This window comes from Labrus bergylta, chromosome 13 (assembly GCF_963930695.1).
Source record: "Labrus bergylta chromosome 13, fLabBer1.1, whole genome shotgun sequence".
Classification (NCBI taxonomy): Eukaryota; Metazoa; Chordata; class Actinopteri; order Labriformes; family Labridae; genus Labrus; species Labrus bergylta.
Window position 1 is genome coordinate 7,887,553 of NC_089207.1, and position 20,000 is coordinate 7,907,552.

General features: G+C 36.8%; 14 non-coding genes across 14 annotated transcripts in view; all 14 read right to left on the minus strand.

Moving 5' to 3' along the window:
* The window catches only part of LOC136181825 (5S ribosomal RNA), a 119-nt gene extending 71 nt beyond the window's left edge, over nt 1-48 (minus strand). The window contains exon 1 of the ribosomal RNA XR_010668171.1: nt 1-48. This exon is cut by the window's left edge and continues 71 nt beyond it. This is a non-coding gene — a ribosomal RNA (5S ribosomal RNA).
* Nucleotides 49-1,465: 1,417 nt separating this feature from the next.
* Nucleotides 1,466-1,584, minus strand: LOC136181904 (5S ribosomal RNA). The gene has a single exon (XR_010668220.1). It is a non-coding gene; the product is annotated as a 5S ribosomal RNA (ribosomal RNA).
* Nucleotides 1,585-3,001: 1,417 nt separating this feature from the next.
* Nucleotides 3,002-3,120, minus strand: LOC136181818 (5S ribosomal RNA). Its single transcript, XR_010668165.1, has one exon. It is a non-coding gene; the product is annotated as a 5S ribosomal RNA (ribosomal RNA).
* A 1,417-nt stretch (nt 3,121-4,537) lies between these two features.
* On the minus strand, nt 4,538-4,656 carry LOC136182121 (5S ribosomal RNA). The gene has a single exon (XR_010668439.1). It is a non-coding gene; the product is annotated as a 5S ribosomal RNA (ribosomal RNA).
* Nucleotides 4,657-6,055: 1,399 nt separating this feature from the next.
* On the minus strand, nt 6,056-6,174 carry LOC136182122 (5S ribosomal RNA). The gene has a single exon (XR_010668440.1). It is a non-coding gene; the product is annotated as a 5S ribosomal RNA (ribosomal RNA).
* A 1,399-nt stretch (nt 6,175-7,573) lies between these two features.
* Nucleotides 7,574-7,692, minus strand: LOC136181395 (5S ribosomal RNA). Its single transcript, XR_010667743.1, has one exon. It is a non-coding gene; the product is annotated as a 5S ribosomal RNA (ribosomal RNA).
* Nucleotides 7,693-9,092: 1,400 nt separating this feature from the next.
* On the minus strand, nt 9,093-9,211 carry LOC136181431 (5S ribosomal RNA). The gene has a single exon (XR_010667779.1). It is a non-coding gene; the product is annotated as a 5S ribosomal RNA (ribosomal RNA).
* Nucleotides 9,212-10,616: 1,405 nt separating this feature from the next.
* On the minus strand, nt 10,617-10,735 carry LOC136181388 (5S ribosomal RNA). Its single transcript, XR_010667737.1, has one exon. It is a non-coding gene; the product is annotated as a 5S ribosomal RNA (ribosomal RNA).
* Nucleotides 10,736-12,141: 1,406 nt separating this feature from the next.
* Nucleotides 12,142-12,260, minus strand: LOC136181840 (5S ribosomal RNA). The gene has a single exon (XR_010668186.1). It is a non-coding gene; the product is annotated as a 5S ribosomal RNA (ribosomal RNA).
* Nucleotides 12,261-13,683: 1,423 nt separating this feature from the next.
* On the minus strand, nt 13,684-13,802 carry LOC136181341 (5S ribosomal RNA). Its single transcript, XR_010667690.1, has one exon. It is a non-coding gene; the product is annotated as a 5S ribosomal RNA (ribosomal RNA).
* Nucleotides 13,803-15,225: 1,423 nt separating this feature from the next.
* LOC136182123 (5S ribosomal RNA) lies at nt 15,226-15,344 on the minus strand. Its single transcript, XR_010668441.1, has one exon. It is a non-coding gene; the product is annotated as a 5S ribosomal RNA (ribosomal RNA).
* Nucleotides 15,345-16,761: 1,417 nt separating this feature from the next.
* On the minus strand, nt 16,762-16,880 carry LOC136182124 (5S ribosomal RNA). The gene has a single exon (XR_010668442.1). It is a non-coding gene; the product is annotated as a 5S ribosomal RNA (ribosomal RNA).
* Nucleotides 16,881-18,285: 1,405 nt separating this feature from the next.
* LOC136181721 (5S ribosomal RNA) lies at nt 18,286-18,404 on the minus strand. The gene has a single exon (XR_010668068.1). It is a non-coding gene; the product is annotated as a 5S ribosomal RNA (ribosomal RNA).
* Nucleotides 18,405-19,827: 1,423 nt separating this feature from the next.
* On the minus strand, nt 19,828-19,946 carry LOC136181353 (5S ribosomal RNA). Its single transcript, XR_010667702.1, has one exon. It is a non-coding gene; the product is annotated as a 5S ribosomal RNA (ribosomal RNA).
* Nucleotides 19,947-20,000: the final 54 nt, after the last annotated feature.

Sequence of the window (20,000 nt, forward strand, 5' to 3'; positions counted from 1 at the left end):
CTGAGATCGGACGAGATCGGGCGTGTTCAGGGTGGTATGGCCGTAAGCGAATAAACAGGTTGTTAAAGGGTTATTTATACATACTTAGGTTTAAAGTAACACCTCGCCAAAATTAGAGCAAGTGACTATGACCTAGTTGATTTTATTACTTTTCTACTCAAACGTGTGGGCCTATGGATAGACTTACACTTAATCTTACTAGATTCAGCAATACTTTGACGCTGGGAGTTAACTAAAGACTTGCAGCTTGTTTTTAAGACTTGTTTCACGACTTGCGGGCAAACTGAACGTTCAAACGTCTGATAAACACATTGAACAAACCGATTCCGTGAAGATTAACTTCCCTCTTTCAAAACTGGCCTGGTTAGTACTTGGATGGGAGACCGCCTGGGAATCCCAGGTGCTGTAAGCTTTTAATACCTGCTTCAGCCAGCAGGGGGCGCTGTAACCTCCTGCTATGCACTGCAGTTCTTTTTTTATTTGTCTATCATTGCTTCTACTTTCCTACAAAGTAGCTTACACTGAATTTTGATTGGGGATCATCTATAGCATATATAGGGACTGATTGTAATAATTATGAATTTTCATATAATTAGTAAGTGTTCCTTTGTGATTCCTAATGGAGGATTGTTTTTTTTAATGATTAGTTACAATGGAGAATGTGAGGGGATCAAATATGTATGCCCCACAGGGTTATGATTTCTACATGAAACAATGCAATGGCTGATTTATTCATTTGTCATTCAAGATTACCTCAAAACAAGTAAGTGGTGATAAAAACATAATTTCGAGTTGTCCCTTATATCTTAATCAATCACTGCTTAGGCTACTATAATAATCCTAAATCTTGTGTGCCTTAATGCAACATTTAAACTTATTTCTGCTGTTCACTGTTCACAAGTTTGCAGGATTGAAAACCTTAATAAATCCACAGTAAAAGTGACGATGCAAAATGGTCAACTTCTGAAAAATCGTCAATTGATTCTGAAAAAATATTGATTGATAAGTAAGCATCACTTGTTTGCAGGTTTTTTTTAAATTCAATCTTAATAGTAATCATTTATAATAATTCCTGATTTGGTGTAAATGTTTATTATTGATGTGAAAACATTTATAATGATGGTGAATATTTCCAGTTGAATCAAATGTATAATATGGCTACCAGAGTGTTGTGGGGAAGTAAAGAGTAACCTAAGTACAAGTAATTAAAATATGTTAATGCAGTAGTCCTTACGTAAGTAGGCTACATGTACTTTTTGAATGTAAAACTGAACTTTGAAAACAGCCTCCAGAGAGCGTAATATGTATTAATACTCACTGAAAACATTGATGAAAATTGCAACAAAAAAAAAGAGGACAGACTGCCAAATAAAATCATGTTTCATTTTCCACTGGCCTGTTTCTCTCAGTCCTTTCTCCACTAGTGAGGCAACAGCGCCCTCTTCTGGCTAAAGGAGGTATTAAAAGCTTACAGCACCTGGTATTCCCAGGCGGTCTCCCATCCAAGTACTAACCAGGCCCGACCCTGCTTAGCTTCCGAGATCGGATGAGATCGGGCGTGTTCAGGGTGGTATGGCCGTAAGCGAATGAACAGGTTGTTAAAGGGTTATTTATACATACTTAGGTTTAAAGTAACACCTCGCCAAAATTAGAGCAAGTGACTATGACCTAGTTGATTTTATTACTTTTCTACTCAAACGTGTGGGCCTATGGATAGACTTACACTTAATCTTACTAGATTCAGCAATACTTTGACGCTGGGAGTTAACTAAAGACTTGCAGCTTGTTTTTAAGACTTGTTTCACGACTTGCGGGCAAACTGAACGTTCAAACGTCTGATAAACACATTGAACAAACCGATTCCGTGAAGATTAACTTCCCTCTTTCAAAACTGGCCTGGTTAGTACTTGGATGGGAGACCGCCTGGGAATCCCAGGTGCTGTAAGCTTTTAATACCTGCTTCAGCCAGCAGGGGACGCTGTAACCTCCTGCTATGCACTGCAGTTCTTTTTTTATTTGTCTATCATTGCTTCTACTTTCCTACAAAGTAGCTTACACTGAATTTTGATTGGGGATCATCTATAGCATATATAGGGACTGATTGTAATAATTATGAATTTTCATATAATTAGTAAGTGTTCCTTTGTGATTCCTAATGGAGGATTGTTTTTTTTAATGATTAGTTACAATGGAGAATGTGAGGGGATCAAATATGTATGCCCCACAGGGTTATGATTTCTACATGAAACATTGCAATGGCTGATTTATTCATTTGTCATTCAAGATTACCTCAAAACAAGTAAGTGGTGATAAAAACATAATTTCGAGTTGTCCCTTATATCTTAATCAATCACTGCTTAGGCTACTATAATAATCCTAAATCTTGTGTGCCTTAATGCAACATTTAAACTTATTTCTGCTGTTCACTGTTCACAAGTTTGCAGTATTGAAAACCTTAATAAATCCACAGTAAAAGTGACGATGCAAAATGGTCAACTTCTGAAAAATCGTCAATTGATTCTGAAAAAATATTGATTGATAAGTAATCATCACTTGTTTGCAGGTTTTTTTTAAATTCAATCTTAATAGTAATCATTTATAATAATTCCTGATTTGGTGTAAATGTTTATTATTGATGTGAAAACATTTATAATGATGGTGAATATTTCCAGTTGAATCAAATGTATAATATGGCTACCAGAGTGTTGTGGGGAAGTAAAGAGTAACCTAAGTACAAGTAATTAAAATATGTTAATGCAGTAGTCCTTACGTAAGTAGGCTACATGTACTTTTTGAATGTAAAACTGAACTTTGAAAACAGCCTCCAGAGAGCGTAATATGTATTAATACTCACTGAAAACATTGATGAAAATTGCAACAAAAAAAAAGAGGACAGACTGCCAAATAAAATCATGTTTCATTTTCCACTGGCCTGTTTCTCTCAGTCCTTTCTCCACTAGTGAGGCAACAGCGCCCTCTTCTGGCTAAAGGAGGTATTAAAAGCTTACAGCACCTGGTATTCCCAGGCGGTCTCCCATCCAAGTACTAACCAGGCCCGACCCTGCTTAGCTTCCGAGATCGGACGAGATCGGGCCTGTTCAGGGTGGTATGGCCATAAGTGAATGAACAGGTTGTTAAAGGGTTATTTATACATACTTAGGTTTAAAGTAACACCTCGCCAAAATTAGAGCAAGTGACTATGACCTAGTTGATTTTATTACTTTTCTACTCAAACGTGTGGGCCTATGGATAGACTTACACTTAATCTTACTAGATTCAGCAATACTTTGACGCTGGGAGTTAACTAAAGACTTGCAGCTTGTTTTTAAGACTTGTTTCACGACTTGCGGGCAAACTGAACGTTCAAACGTCTGATAAACACATTGAACAAACCGATTCCGTGAAGATTAACTTCCCTCTTTCAAAACTGGCCTGGTTAGTACTTGGATGGGAGACCGCCTGGGAATCCCAGGTGCTGTAAGCTTTTAATACCTGCTTCAGCCAGCAGGGGGCGCTGTAACCTCCTGCTATGCACTGCAGTTCTTTTTTTATTTGTCTATCATTGCTTCTACTTTCCTACAAAGTAGCTTACACTGAATTTTGATTGGGGATCATCTATAGCATATATAGGGACTGATTGTAATAATTATGAATTTTCATATAATTAGTAAGTGTTCCTTTGTGATTCCTAATGGAGGATTGTTTTTTTTAATGATTAGTTACAATGGAGAATGTGAGGGGATCAAATATGTATGCCCCACAGGGTTATGATTTCTACATGAAACATTGCAATGGCTGATTTATTCATTTGTCATTCAAGATTACCTCAAAACAAGTAAGTGGTGATAAAAACATAATTTCGAGTTGTCCCTTATATCTTAATCAATCACTGCTTAGGCTACTATAATAATCCTAAATCTTGTGTGCCTTAATGCAACATTTAAACTTATTTCTGCTGTTCACTGTTCACAAGTTTGCAGTATTGAAAACCTTAATAAATCCACAGTAAAAGTGACGATGCAAAATGGTCAACTTCTGAAAAATCGTCAATTGATTCTGAAAAAATATTGATTGATAAGTAAGCATCACTTGTTTGCAGGTTTTTTTTAAATTCAATCTTAATAGTAATCATTTATAATAATTCCTGATTTGGTGTAAATGTTTATTATTGATGTGAAAACATTTATAATGATGGTGAATATTTCCAGTTGAATCAAATGTATAATATGGCTACCAGAGTGTTGTGGGGAAGTAAAGAGTAACCTAAGTACAAGTAATTAAAATATGTTAATGCAGTAGTCCTTACGTAAGTAGGCTACATGTACTTTTTGAATGTAAAACTGAACTTTGAAAACAGCCTCCAGAGAGCGTAATATGTATTAATACTCACTGAAAACATTGATGAAAATTGCAACAAAAAAAAAGAGGACAGACTGCCAAATAAAATCATGTTTCATTTTCCACTGGCCTGTTTCTCTCAGTCCTTTCTCCACTAGTGAGGCAACAGCGCCCTCTTCTGGCTAAAGGAGGTATTAAAAGCTTACAGCACCTGGTATTCCCAGGCGGTCTCCCATCCAAGTACTAACCAGGCCCGACCCTGCTTAGCTTCCGAGATCGGACGAGATCGGGCGTGTTCAGGGTGGTATGGCCGTAAGCCAATGAACAGGTTGTTAAAGGGTTATTTATACATACTTAGGTTTAAAGTAACACCTCGCCAAAATTAGAGCAAGTGACTATGACCTAGTTGATTTTATTACTTTTCTACTCAAACGTGTGGGCCTATGGATAGACTTACACTTAATCTTACTAGATTCAGCAATACTTTGACGCTGGGAGTTAACTAAAGACTTGCAGCTTGTTTTTAAGACTTGTTTCACGACTTGCGGGCAAACTGAACGTTCAAACGTCTGATAAACACATTGAACAAACCGATTCCGTGAAGATTAACTTCCCTCTTTCAAAACTGGCCTGGTTAGTACTTGGATGGGAGACCGCCTGGGAATCCCAGGTGCTGTAAGCTTTTAATACCTGCTTCAGCCAGCAGGGGACGCTGTAACCTCCTGCTATGCACTGCAGTTCTTCTTTTATTTGTCTATCATTGCTTCTACTTTCCTACAAAGTAGCTTACACTGAATTTTGATTGGGGATCATCTATAGCATATATAGGGACTGATTGTAATAATTATGAATTTTCATATAATTAGTAAGTGTTCCTTTGTGATTCCTAATGGAGGATTGTTTTTTTAATGATTAGTTACAATGGAGAATGTGAGGGGATCAAATATGTATGCCCCACAGGGTTATGATTTCTACATGAAACATTGCAATGGCTGATTTATTCATTTGTCATTCAAGATTACCTCAAAACAAGTAAGTGGTGATAAAAACATAATTTCGAGTTGTCCCTTGTATCTTAATCAATCACTGCTTAGGCTACTATAATAATCCTAAATCTTGTGTGCCTTAATGCAACATTTAAACTTATTTCTGCTGTTCACTGTTCACAAGTTTGCAGGATTGAAAACCTTAATAAATCCACAGTAAAAGTGACGATGCGAAATGGTCAACTTCTGAAAAATCGTCAATTGATTGATAAGTAAGCATCACTTGTTTGCAGGTTTTTTTTAAATTCAATCTTAATAGTAATCATTTATAATAATTCCTGATTTGGTGTAAATGTTTATTATTGATGTGAAAACATTTATAATGATGGTGAATATTTCCAGTTGAATCAAATGTATAATATGGCTACCAGAGTGTTGTGGGGAAGTAAAGAGTAACCTAAGTACAAGTAATTAAAATATGTTAATGCAGTAGTCCTTACGTAAGTAGGCTACATGTACTTTTTGAATGTAAAACTGAACTTTGAAAACAGCCTCCAGAGAGCGTAATATGTATTAATACTCACTGAAAACATTGATGAAAATTGCAACAAAAAAAAAGAGGACAGACTGCCAAATAAAATCATGTTTCATTTTCCACTGGCCTGTTTCTCTCAGTCCTTTCTCCACTAGTGAGGCAACAGCGCCCTCTTCTGGCTAAAGGAGGTATTAAAAGCTTACAGCACCTGGTATTCCCAGGCGGTCTCCCATCCAAGTACTAACCAGGCCCGACCCTGCTTAGCTTCCGAGATCGGACGAGATCGGGCGTGTTCAGGGTGGTATGGCCGTAAGCGAATGAACAGGTTGTTAAAGGGTTATTTATACATACTTAGGTTTAAAGTAACACCTCGCCAAAATTAGAGCAAGTGACTATGACCTAGTTGATTTTATTACTTTTCTACTCAAACGTGTGGGCCTATGGATAGACTTACACTTAATCTTACTAGATTCAGCAATACTTTGACGCTGGGAGTTAACTAAAGACTTGCAGCTTGTTTTTAAGACTTGTTTCACGACTTGCGGGCAAACTGAACGTTCAAACGTCTGATAAACACATTGAACAAACCGATTCCGTGAAGATTAACTTCCCTCTTTCAAAACTGGCCTGGTTAGTACTTGGATGGGAGACCGCCTGGGAATCCCAGGTGCTGTAAGCTTTTAATACCTGCTTCAGCCAGCAGGGGACGCTGTAACCTCCTGCTATGCACTGCAGTTCTTTTTTTATTTGTCTATCATTGCTTCTACTTTCCTACAAAGTAGCTTACACTGAATTTTGATTGGGGATCATCTATAGCATATATAGGGACTGATTGTAATAATTATGAATTTTCATATAATTAGTAAGTGTTCCTTTGTGATTCCTAATGGAGGATTGTTTTTTTAATGATTAGTTACAATGGAGAATGTGAGGGGATCAAATATGTATGCCCCACAGGGTTATGATTTCTACATGAAACATTGCAATGGCTGATTTATTCATTTGTCATTCAAGATTACCTCAAAACAAGTAAGTGGTGATAAAAACATAATTTCGAGTTGTCCCTTGTATCTTAATCAATCACTGCTTAGGCTACTATAATAATCCTAAATCTTGTGTGCCTTAATGCAACATTTAAACTTATTTCTGCTGTTCACTGTTCACAAGTTTGCAGGATTGAAAACCTTAATAAATCCACAGTAAAAGTGACGATGCGAAATGGTCAACTTCTGAAAAATCGTCAATTGATTGATAAGTAAGCATCACTTGTTTGCAGGTTTTTTTTAAATTCAATCTTAATAGTAATCATTTATAATAATTCCTGATTTGGTGTAAATGTTTATTATTGATGTGAAAACATTTATAATGATGGTGAATATTTCCAGTTGAATCAAATGTATAATATGGCTACCAGAGTGTTGTGGGGAAGTAAAGAGTAACCTAAGTACAAGTAATTAAAATATGTTAATGCAGTAGTCCTTACGTAAGTAGGCTACATGTACTTTTTGAATGTAAAACTGAACTTTGAAAACAGCCTCCAGAGAGCGTAATATGTATTAATACTCACTGAAAACATTGATGAAAATTGCAACAAAAAAAAAGAGGACAGACTGCCAAATAAAATCATGTTTCATTTTCCACTGGCCTGTTTCTCTCAGTCCTTTCTCCACTAGTGAGGCAACAGCGCCCTCTTCTGGCTAAAGGAGGTATTAAAAGCTTACAGCACCTGGTATTCCCAGGCGGTCTCCCATCCAAGTACTAACCAGGCCCGACCCTGCTTAGCTTCCGAGATCGGACGAGATCGGGCGTGTTCAGGGTGGTATGGCCGCAAGCGAATGAACAGGTTGTTAAAGGGTTATTTATACATACTTAGGTTTAAAGTAACACCTCGCCAAAATTAGAGCAAGTGACTATGACCTAGTTGATTTTATTACTTTTCTACTCAAACGTGTGGGCCTATGGATAGACTTACACTTAATCTTACTAGATTCAGCAATACTTTGACGCTGGGAGTTAACTAAAGACTTGCAGCTTGTTTTTAAGACTTGTTTCACGACTTGCGGGCAAACTGAACGTTCAAACGTCTGATAAACACATTGAACAAACCGATTCTGTGAAGATTAACTTCCCTCTTTCAAAACTGGCCTGGTTAGTACTTGGATGGGAGACCGCCTGGGAATCCCAGGTGCTGTAAGCTTTTAATACCTGCTTCAGCCAGCAGGGGGCGCTGTAACCTCCTGCTATGCACTGCAGTTCTTTTTTTATTTGTCTATCATTGCTTCTACTTTCCTACAAAGTAGCTTACACTGAATTTTGATTGGGGATCATCTATAGCATATATAGGGACTGATTGTAATAATTATGAATTTTCATATTATTAGTAAGTGTTCCTTTGTGATTCCTAATGGAGGATTGTTTTTTTTAATGATTAGTTACAATGGAGAATGTGAGGGGATCAAATATGTATGCCCCACAGGGTTATGATTTCTACATGAAACATTGCAATGGCTGATTTATTCATTTGTCATTCAAGATTACCTCAAAACAAGTAAGTGGTGATAAAAACATAATTTCGAGTTGTCCCTTGTATCTTAATCAATCACTGCTTAGGCTACTATAATAATCCTAAATCTTGTGTGCCTTAATGCAACATTTAAACTTATTTCTGCTGTTCACTGTTCACAAGTTTGCAGGATTGAAAACCTTAATAAATCCACAGTAAAAGTGACGATGCGAAATGGTCAACTTCTGAAAAATCGTCAATTGATTGATAAGTAAGCATCACTTGTTTGCAGGTTTTTTTTAAATTCAATCTTAATAGTAATCATTTATAATAATTCCTGATTTGGTGTAAATGTTTATTATTGATGTGAAAACATTTATAATGATGGTGAATATTTCCAGTTGAATCAAATGTATAATATGGCTACCAGAGTGTTGTGGGGAAGTAAAGAGTAACCTAAGTACAAGTAATTAAAATATGTTAATGCAGTAGTCCTTACGTAAGTAGGCTACATGTACTTTTTGAATGTAAAACTGAACTTTGAAAACAGCCTCCAGAGAGCGTAATATGTATTAATACTCACTGAAAACATTGATGAAAATTGCAACAAAAAAAAAGAGGACAGACTGCCAAATAAAATCATGTTTCATTTTCCACTGGCCTGTTTCTCTCAGTCCTTTCTCCACTAGTGAGGCAACAGCGCCCTCTTCTGGCTAAAGGAGGTATTAAAAGCTTACAGCACCTGGTATTCCCAGGCGGTCTCCCATCCAAGTACTAACCAGGCCCGACCCTGCTTAGCTTCCGAGATCGGACGAGATCAGGCGTGTTCAGGGTGGTATGGCCGTAAGCGAATGAACAGGTTGTTAAAGGGTTATTTATACATACTTAGGTTTAAAGTAACACCTCGCCAAAATTAGAGCAAGTGACTATGACCTAGTTGATTTTATTACTTTTCTACTCAAACGTGTGGGCCTATGGATAGACTTACACTTAATCTTACTAGATTCAGCAATACTTTGACGCTGGGAGTTAACTAAAGACTTGCAGCTTGTTTTTAAGACTTGTTTCACGACTTGCGGGCAAACTGAACGTTCAAACGTCTGATAAACACATTGAACAAACCGATTCCGTGAAGATTAACTTCCCTCTTTCAAAACTGGCCTGGTTAGTACTTGGATGGGAGACCGCCTGGGAATCCCAGGTGCTGTAAGCTTTTAATACCTGCTTCAGCCAGCAGGGGACGCTGTAACCTCCTGCTATGCACTGCAGTTCTTTTTTTATTTGTCTATCATTGCTTCTACTTTCCTACAAAGTAGCTTACACTGAATTTTGATTGGGGATCATCTATAGCATATATAGGGACTGATTGTAATAATTATGAATTTTCATATAATTAGTAAGTGTTCCTTTGTGATTCCTAATGGAGGATTGTTTTTTTAATGATTAGTTACAATGGAGAATGTGAGGGGATCAAATATGTATGCCCCACAGGGTTATGATTTCTACATGAAACATTGCAATGGCTGATTTATTCATTTGTCATTCAAGATTACCTCAAAACAAGTAAGTGGTGATAAAAACATAATTTCGAGTTGTCCCTTGTATCTTAATCAATCACTGCTTAGGCTACTATAATAATCCTAAATCTTGTGTGCCTTAATGCAACATTTAAACTTATTTCTGCTGTTCACTGTTCACAAGTTTGCAGGATTGAAAACCTTAATAAATCCACAGTAAAAGTGACGATGCGAAATGGTCAACTTCTGAAAAATCGTCAATTGATTGATAAGTAAGCATCACTTGTTTGCAGGTTTTTTTTAAATTCAATCTTAATAGTAATCATTTATAATAATTCCTGATTTGGTGTAAATGTTTATTATTGATGTGAAAACATTTATAATGATGGTGAATATTTCCAGTTGAATCAAATGTATAATATGGCTACCAGAGTGTTGTGGGGAAGTAAAGAGTAACCTAAGTACAAGTAATTAAAATATGTTAATGCAGTAGTCCTTACGTAAGTAGGCTACATGTACTTTTTGAATGTAAAACTGAACTTTGAAAACAGCCTCCAGAGAGCGTAATATGTATTAATACTCACTGAAAACATTGATGAAAATTGCAACAACAAAAAAAAAAGAGAGGACAGACTGCCAAATAAAATCATGTTTCATTTTCCACTGGCCTGTTTCTCTCAGTCCTTTCTCCACTAGTGAGGCAACAGCGCCCTCTTCTGGCTAAAGGAGGTATTAAAAGCTTACAGCACCTGGTATTCCCAGGCGGTCTCCCATCCAAGTACTAACCAGGCCCGTCCCTGCTTAGCTTCCGAGATCGGACGAGATCGGGCGTGTTCAGGGTGGTATGGCCGTAAGCGAATGAACAGGTTGTTAAAGGGTTATTTATACATACTTAGGTTTAAAGTAACACCTCGCCAAAATTAGAGCAAGTGACTATGACCTAGTTGATTTTATTACTTTTCTACTCAAACGTGTGGGCCTATGGATAGACTTACACTTAATCTTACTAGATTCAGCAATACTTTGACGCTGGGAGTTAACTAAAGACTTGCAGCTTGTTTTTAAGACTTGTTTCACGACTTGCGGGCAAACTGAACGTTCAAACGTCTGATAAACACATTGAACAAACCGATTCCGTGAAGATTAACTTCCCTCTTTCAAAACTGGCCTGGTTAGTACTTGGATGGGAGACCGCCTGGGAATCCCAGGTGCTGTAAGCTTTTAATACCTGCTTCAGCCAGCAGGGGGCGCTGTAACCTCCTGCTATGCACTGCAGTTCTTTTTTTATTTGTCTATCATTGCTTCTACTTTCCTACAAAGTAGCTTACACTGAATTTTGATTGGGGATCATCTATAGCATATATAGGGACTGATTGTAATAATTATGAATTTTCATATAATTAGTAAGTGTTCCTTTGTGATTCCTAATGGAGGATTGTTTTTTTTAATGATTAGTTACAATGGAGAATGTGAGGGGATCAAATATGTATGCCCCACAGGGTTATGATTTCTACATGAAACATTGCAATGGCTGATTTATTCATTTGTCATTCAAGATTACCTCAAAACAAGTAAGTGGTGATAAAAACATAATTTCGAGTTGTCCCTTATATCTTAATCAATCACTGCTTAGGCTACTATAATAATCCTAAATCTTGTGTGCCTTAATGCAACATTTAAACTTATTTCTGCTGTTCACTGTTCACAAGTTTGCAGTATTGAAAACCTTAATAAATCCACAGTAAAAGTGACGATGCAAAATGGTCAACTTCTGAAAAATCGTCAATTGATTGATAAGTAAGCATCACTTGTTTGCAGGTTTTTTTTAAATTCAATCTTAATAGTAATCATTTATAATAATTCCTGATTTGGTGTAAATGTTTATTATTGATGTGAAAACATTTATAATGATGGTGAATATTTCCAGTTGAATCAAATGTATAATATGGCTACCAGAGTGTTGTGGGGAAGTAAAGAGTAACCTAAGTACAAGTAATTAAAATATGTTAATGCAGTAGTCCTTACTTAAGTAGGCTACATGTACTTTTTGAATGTAAAACTGAACTTTGAAAACAGCCTCCAGAGAGCGTAATATGTATTAATACTCACTGAAAACATTGATGAAAATTGCAACAACAACAAAAAAAGAGAGGACAGACTGCCAAATAAAATCATGTTTCATTTTCCACTGGCCTGTTTCTCTCAGTCCTTTCTCCACTAGTGAGGCAACAGCGCCCTCTTCTGGCTAAAGGAGGTATTAAAAGCTTACAGCACCTGGTATTCCCAGGCGGTCTCCCATCCAAGTACTAACCAGGCCCGACCCTGCTTAGCTTCTGAGATCGGACGAGATAGGGCGTGTTCAGGGTGGTATGGCCGTAAGTGAATGAACAGGTTGTTAAAGGGTTATTTATACATACTTAGGTTTAAAGTAACACCTCGCCAAAATTAGAGCAAGTGACTATGACCTAGTTGATTTTATTACTTTTCTACTCAAACGTGTGGGCCTATGGATAGACTTACACTTAATCTTACTAGATTCAGCAATACTTTGACGCTGGGAGTTAACTAAAGACTTGCAGCTTGTTTTTAAGACTTGTTTCACGACTTGCGGGCAAACTGAACGTTCAAACGTCTGATAAACACATTGAACAAACCGATTCCGTGAAGATTAACTTCCCTCTTTCAAAACTGGCCTGGTTAGTACTTGGATGGGAGACCGCCTGGGAATACCAGGTGCTGTAAGCTTTTAATACCTGCTTCAGCCAGCAGGGGGCGCTGTAACCTCCTGCTATGCACTGCAGTTCTTTTTTTATTTGTCTATCATTGCTTCTACTTTCCTACAAAGTAGCGTACACTGAATTTTGATTGGGGATCATCTATAGCATATATAGGGACTGATTGTAATAATTATGAATTTTCATATAATTAGTAAGTGTTCCTTTGTGATTCCTAATGGAGGATTGTTTTTTTTAATGATTAGTTACAATGGAGAATGTGAGGGGATCAAATATGTATGCCCCACAGGGTTATGATTTCTACATGAAACATTGCAATGGCTGATTTATTCATTTGTCATTCAAGATTACCTCAAAACAAGTAAGTGGTGATAAAAACATAATTTCGAGTTGTCCCTTATATCTTAATCAATCACTGCTTAGGCTACTATAATAATCCTAAATCTTGTGTGCCTTAATGCAACATTTAAACTTATTTCTGCTGTTCACTGTTCACAAGTTTGCAGTATTGAAAACCTTAATAAATCCACAGTAAAAGTGACGATGCAAAATGGTCAACTTCTGAAAAATCGTCAATTGATTCTGAAAAAATATTGATTGATAAGTAAGCATCACTTGTTTGCAGGTTTTTTTTAAATTCAATCTTAATAGTAATCATTTATAATAATTCCTGATTTGGTGTAAATGTTTATTATTGATGTGAAAACATTTATAATGATGGTGAATATTTCCAGTTGAATCAAATGTATAATATGGCTACCAGAGTGTTGTGGGGAAGTAAAGAGTAACCTAAGTACAAGTAATTAAAATATGTTAATGCAGTAGTCCTTACTTAAGTAGGCTACATGTACTTTTTGAATGTAAAACTGAACTTTGAAAACAGCCTCCAGAGAGCGTAATATGTATTAATACTCACTGAAAACATTGATGAAAATTGCAACAACAAAAAAAAAAGAGAGGACAGACTGCCAAATAAAATCATGTTTCATTTTCCACTGGCCTGTTTCTCTCAGTCCTTTCTCCACTAGTGAGGCAACAGCGCCCTCTTCTGGCTAAAAGAGGTATTAAAAGCTTACAGCACCTGGTATTCCCAGGCGGTCTCCCATCCAAGTACTAACCAGGCCCGACCCTGCTTAGCTTCCGAGATCGGACGAGATCGGGCGTGTTCAGGGTGGTATGGCTGTAAGCGAATGAACAGGTTGTTAAAGGGTTATTTATACATACTTAGGTTTAAAGTAACACCTCGCCAAAATTAGAGCAAGTGACTATGACCTAGTTGATTTTATTACTTTTCTACTCAAACGTGTGGGCCTATGGATAGACTTACACTTAATCTTACTAGATTCAGCAATACTTTGACGCTGGGAGTTAACTAAAGACTTGCAGCTTGTTTTTAAGACTTGTTTCACGACTTGCGGGCAAACTGAACGTTCAAACGTCTGATAAACACATTGAACAAACCGATTCCGTGAAGATTAACTTCCCTCTTTCAAAACTGGCCTGGTTAGTACTTGGATGGGAGACCGCCTGGGAATCCCAGGTGCTGTAAGCTTTTAATACCTGCTTCAGCCAGCAGGGGGCGCTGTAACCTCCTGCTATGCACTGCAGTTCTTTTTTTATTTGTCTATCATTGCTTCTACTTTCCTACAAAGTAGCTTACACTGAATTTTGATTGGGGATCATCTATAGCATATATAGGGACTGATTGTAATAATTATGAATTTTCATATAATTAGTAAGTGTTCCTTTGTGATTCCTAATGGAGGATTGTTTTTTTTAATGATTAGTTACAATGGAGAATGTGAGGGGATCAAATATGTATGCCCCACAGGGTTATGATTTCTACATGAAAGATTGCAATGGCTGATTTATTCATTTGTCATTCAAGATTACCTCAAAACAAGTAAGTGGTGATAAAAACATAATTTCGAGTTGTCCCTTATATCTTAATCAATCACTGCTTAGGCTACTATAATAATCCTAAATCTTGTGTGCCTTAATGCAACATTTAAACTTATTTCTGCTGTTCACTGTTCACAAGTTTGCAGTATTGAAAACCTTAATAAATCCACAGTAAAAGTGACGATGCAAAATGGTCAACTTCTGAAAAATCGTCAATTGATTCTGAAAAAATATTGATTGATAAGTAAGCATCACTTGTTTGCAGGTTTTTTTTAAATTCAATCTTAATAGTAATCATTTATAATAATTCCTGATTTGGTGTAAATGTTTATTATTGATGTGAAAACATTTATAATGATGGTGAATATTTCCAGTTGAATCAAATGTATAATATGGCTACCAGAGTGTTGTGGGGAAGTAAAGAGTAACCTAAGTACAAGTAATTAAAATATGTTAATGCAGTAGTCCTTACTTAAGTAGGCTACATGTACTTTTTGAATGTAAAACTGAACTTTGAAAACAGCCTCCAGAGAGCGTAATATGTATTAATACTCACTGAAAACATTGATGAAAATTGCAACAACAAAAAAAAAAGAGAGGACAGACTGCCAAATAAAATCATGTTTCATTTTCCACTGGCCTGTTTCTCTCAGTCCTTTCTCCACTAGTGAGGCAACAGCGCCCTCTTCTGGCTAAAGGAGGTATTAAAAGCTTACAGCACCTGGTATTCCCAGGCGGTCTCCCATCCAAGTACTAACCAGGCCCGACCCTGCTTAGCTTCCGAGATCGGACGAGATCGGGCGTGTTCAGGGTGGTATGGCCGTAAGCAAATGAACAGGTTGTTAAAGGGTTATTTATACATACTTAGGTTTAAAGTAACACCTCGCCAAAATTAGAGCAAGTGACTATGACCTAGTTGATTTTATTACTTTTCTACTCAAACGTGTGGGCCTATGGATAGACTTACACTTAATCTTACTAGATTCAGCAATACTTTGACGCTGGGAGTTAACTAAAGACTTGCAGCTTGTTTTTAAGACTTGTTTCACGACTTGCGGGCAAACTGAACGTTCAAACGTCTGATAAACACATTGAACAAACCGATTCCGTGAAGATTAACTTCCCTCTTTCAAAACTGGCCTGGTTAGTACTTGGATGGGAGACCGCCTGGGAATACCAGGTGCTGTAAGCTTTTAATACCTGCTTCAGCCAGCAGGGGGCGCTGTAACCTCCTGCTATGCACTGCAGTTCTTTTTTTATTTGTCTATCATTGCTTCTACTTTCCTACAAAGTAGCTTACACTGAATTTTGATTGGGGATCATCTATAGCATATATAGGGACTGATTGTAATAATTATGAATTTTCATATAATTAGTAAGTGTTCCTTTGTGATTCCTAATGGAGGATTGTTTTTTTTAATGATTAGTTACAATGGAGAATGTGAGGGGATCAAATATGTATGCCCCACAGGGTTATGATTTCTACATGAAACATTGCAATGGCTGATTTATTCATTTGTCATTCAAGATTACCTCAAAACAAGTAAGTGGTGATAAAAACATAATTTCGAGTTGTCCCTTATATCTTAATCAATCACTGCTTAGGCTACTATAATAATCCTAAATCTTGTGTGCCTTAATGCAACATTTAAACTTATTTCTGCTGTTCACTGTTCACAAGTTTGCAGTATTGAAAACCTTAATAAATCCACAGTAAAAGTGACGATGCAAAATGGTCAACTTCTGAAAAATCGTCAATTGATTCTGAAAAAATATTGATTGATAAGTAAGCATCACTTGTTTGCAGGTTTTTTTTAAATTCAATCTTAATAGTAATCATTTATAATAATTCCTGATTTGGTGTAAATGTTTATTATTGATGTGAAAACATTTATAATGATGGTGAATATTTCCAGTTGAATCAAATGTATAATATGGCTACCAGAGTGTTGTGGGGAAGTAAAGAGTAACCTAAGTACAAGTAATTAAAATATGTTAATGCAGTAGTCCTTACGTAAGTAGGCTACATGTACTTTTTGAATGTAAAACTGAACTTTGAAAACAGCCTCCAGAGAGCGTAATATGTATTAATACTCACTGAAAACATTGATGAAAATTGCAACAAAAAAAAAGAGGACAGACTGCCAAATAAAATCATGTTTCATTTTCCACTGGCCTGTTTCTCTCAGTCCTTTCTCCACTAGTGAGGCAACAGCGCCCTCTTCTGGCTAAAGGAGGTATTAAAAGCTTACAGCACCTGGTATTCCCAGGCGGTCTCCCATCCAAGTACTAACCAGGCCCGACCCTGCTTAGCTTCCGAGATCGGACGAGATCGGGCGTGTTCAGGGTGGTATGGCCGTAAGCGAATGAACAGGTTGTTAAAGGGTTATTTATACATACTTAGGTTTAAAGTAACACCTCGCCAAAATTAGAGCAAGTGACTATGACCTAGTTGATTTTATTACTTTTCTACTCAAACGTGAAGGCCTATGGATAGACTTACACTTAATCTTACTAGATTCAGCAATACTTTGACGCTGGGAGTTAACTAAAGACTTGCAGCTTGTTTTTAAGACTTGTTTCACGACTTGCGGGCAAACTGAACGTTCAAACGTCTGATAAACACATTGAACAAACCGATTCCGTGAAGATTAACTTCCCTCTTTCAAAACTGGCCTGGTTAGTACTTGGATGGGAGACCGCCTGGGAATCCCAGGTGCTGTAAGCTTTTAATACCTGCTTCAGCCAGCAGGGGGCGCTGTAACCTCCTGCTATGCACTGCAGTTCTTTTTTTATTTGTCTATCATTGCTTCTACTTTCCTACAAAGTAGCTTACACTGAATTTTGATTGGGGATCATCTATAGCATATATAGGGACTGATTGTAATAATTATGAATTTTCATATAATTAGTAAGTGTTCCTTTGTGATTCCTAATGGAGGATTGTTTTTTTAATGATTAGTTACAATGGAGAATGTGAGGGGATCAAATATGTATGCCCCACAGGGTTATGATTTCTACATGAAACATTGCAATGGCTGATTTATTCATTTGTCATTCAAGATTACCTCAAAACAAGTAAGTGGTGATAAAAACATAATTTCGAGTTGTCCCTTGTATCTTAATCAATCACTGCTTAGGCTACTATAATAATAATAAATCTTGTGTGCCTTAATGCAACATTTAAACTTATTTCTGCTGTTCACTGTTCACAAGTTTGCAGGATTGAAAACCTTAATAAATCCACAGTAAAAGTGACGATGCGAAATGGTCAACTTCAGAAAAATCGTCAATTGATTGATAAGTAAGCATCACTTGTTTGCAGGTTTTTTTTAAATTCAATCTTAATAGTAATCATTTATAATAATTCCTGATTTGGTGTAAATGTTTATTATTGATGTGAAAACATTTATAATGATGGTGAATATTTCCAGTTGAATCAAATGTATAATATGGCTACCAGAGTGTTGTGGGGAAGTAAAGAGTAACCTAAGTACAAGTAATTAAAATATGTTAATGCAGTAGTCCTTACTTAAGTAGGCTACATGTACTTTTTGAATGTAAAACTGAACTTTGAAAACAGCCTCCAGAGAGCGTAATATGTATTAATACTCACTGAAAACATTGATGAAAATTGCAACAACAAAAAAAAAAGAGAGGACAGACTGCCAAATAAAATCATGTTTCATTTTCCACTGGCCTGTTTCTCTCAGTCCTTTCTCCACTAGTGAGGCAACAGCGCCCTCTTCTGGCTAAAGGAGGTATTAAAAGCTTACAGCACCTGGTATTCCCAGGCGGTCTCCCATCCAAGTACTAACCAGGCCCGACCCTGCTTAGCTTCCGAGATCGGACGAGTTCGGGCGTGTTCAGGGTGGTATGGCCGTAAGTGAATGAACAGGTTGTTAAAGGGTTATTTATACATACTTAGGTTTAAAGTAACACCTCGCCAAAATTAGAGCAAGTGACTATGACCTAGTTGATTTTATTACTTTTCTACTCAAACGTGTGGGCCTATGGATAGACTTACACTTAATCTTACTAGATTCAGCAATACTTTGACGCTGGGAGTTAACTAAAGACTTGCAGCTTGTTTTTAAGACTTGTTTCACGACTTGCGGGCAAACTGAACGTTCAAACGTCTGATAAACACATTGAACAAACCGATTCCGTGAAGATTAACTTCCCTCTTTCAAAACTGGCCTGGTTAGTACTTGGATGGGAGACCGCCTGGGAATCCCAGGTGCTGTAAGCTTTTAATACCTGCTTCAGCCAGCAGGGGGCGCTGTAACCTCCTGCTATGCACTGCAGTTCTTTTTTTATTTGTCTATCATTGCTTCTACTTTCCTACAAAGTAGCTTACACTGAATTTTGATTGGGGATCATCTATAGCATATGTAGGGACTGATTGTAATAATTATGAATTTTCATATAATTAGTAAGTGTTCCTTTGTGATTCCTAATGGAGGATTGTTTTTTTTAATGATTAGTTACAATGGAGAATGTGAGGGGATCAAATATGTATGCCCCACAGGGTTATGATTTCTACATGAAAGATTGCAATGGCTGATTTATTCATTTGTCATTCAAGATTACCTCAAAACAAGTAAGTGGTGATAAAAACATAATTTCGAGTTGTCCCTTATATCTTAATCAATCACTGCTTAGGCTACTATAATAATCCTAAATCTTGTGTGCCTTAATGCAACATTTAAACTTATTTCTGCTGTTCACTGTTCACAAGTTTGCAGTATTGAAAACCTTAATAAATCCACAGTAAAAGTGACGATGCAAAATGGTCAACTTCTGAAAAATCGTCAATTGATTCTGAAAAAATATTGATTGATAAGTAAGCATCACTTGTTTGCAGGTTTTTTTTAAATTCAATCTTAATAGTAATCATTTATAATAATTCCTGATTTGGTGTAAATGTTTATTATTGATGTGAAAACATTTATAATGATGGTGAATATTTCCAGTTGAATCAAATGTATAATATGGCTACCAGAGTGTTGTGGGGAAGTAAAGAGTAACCTAAGTACAAGTAATTAAAATATGTTAATGCAGTAGTCCTTACGTAAGTAGGCTACATGTACTTTTTGAATGTAAAACTGAACTTTGAAAACAGCCTCCAGAGAGCGTAATATGTATTAATACTCACTGAAAACATTGATGAAAATTGCAACAACAAAAAAAAAAGAGAGGACAGACTGCCAAATAAAATCATGTTTCATTTTCCACTGGCCTGTTTCTCTCAGTCCTTTCTCCACTAGTGAGGCAACAGCGCCCTCTTCTGGCTAAAGGAGGTATTAAAAGCTTACAGCACCTGGTATTCCCAGGCGGTCTCCCATCCAAGTACTAACCAGGCCCGACCCTGCTTAGCTTCCGAGATCAGACGAGATCGGGCGTGTTCAGGGTGGTATGGCCGTAAGCTAATGAACAGGTTGTTAAAGGGTTATTTATACATACTTAGGTTTAAAGTAACAC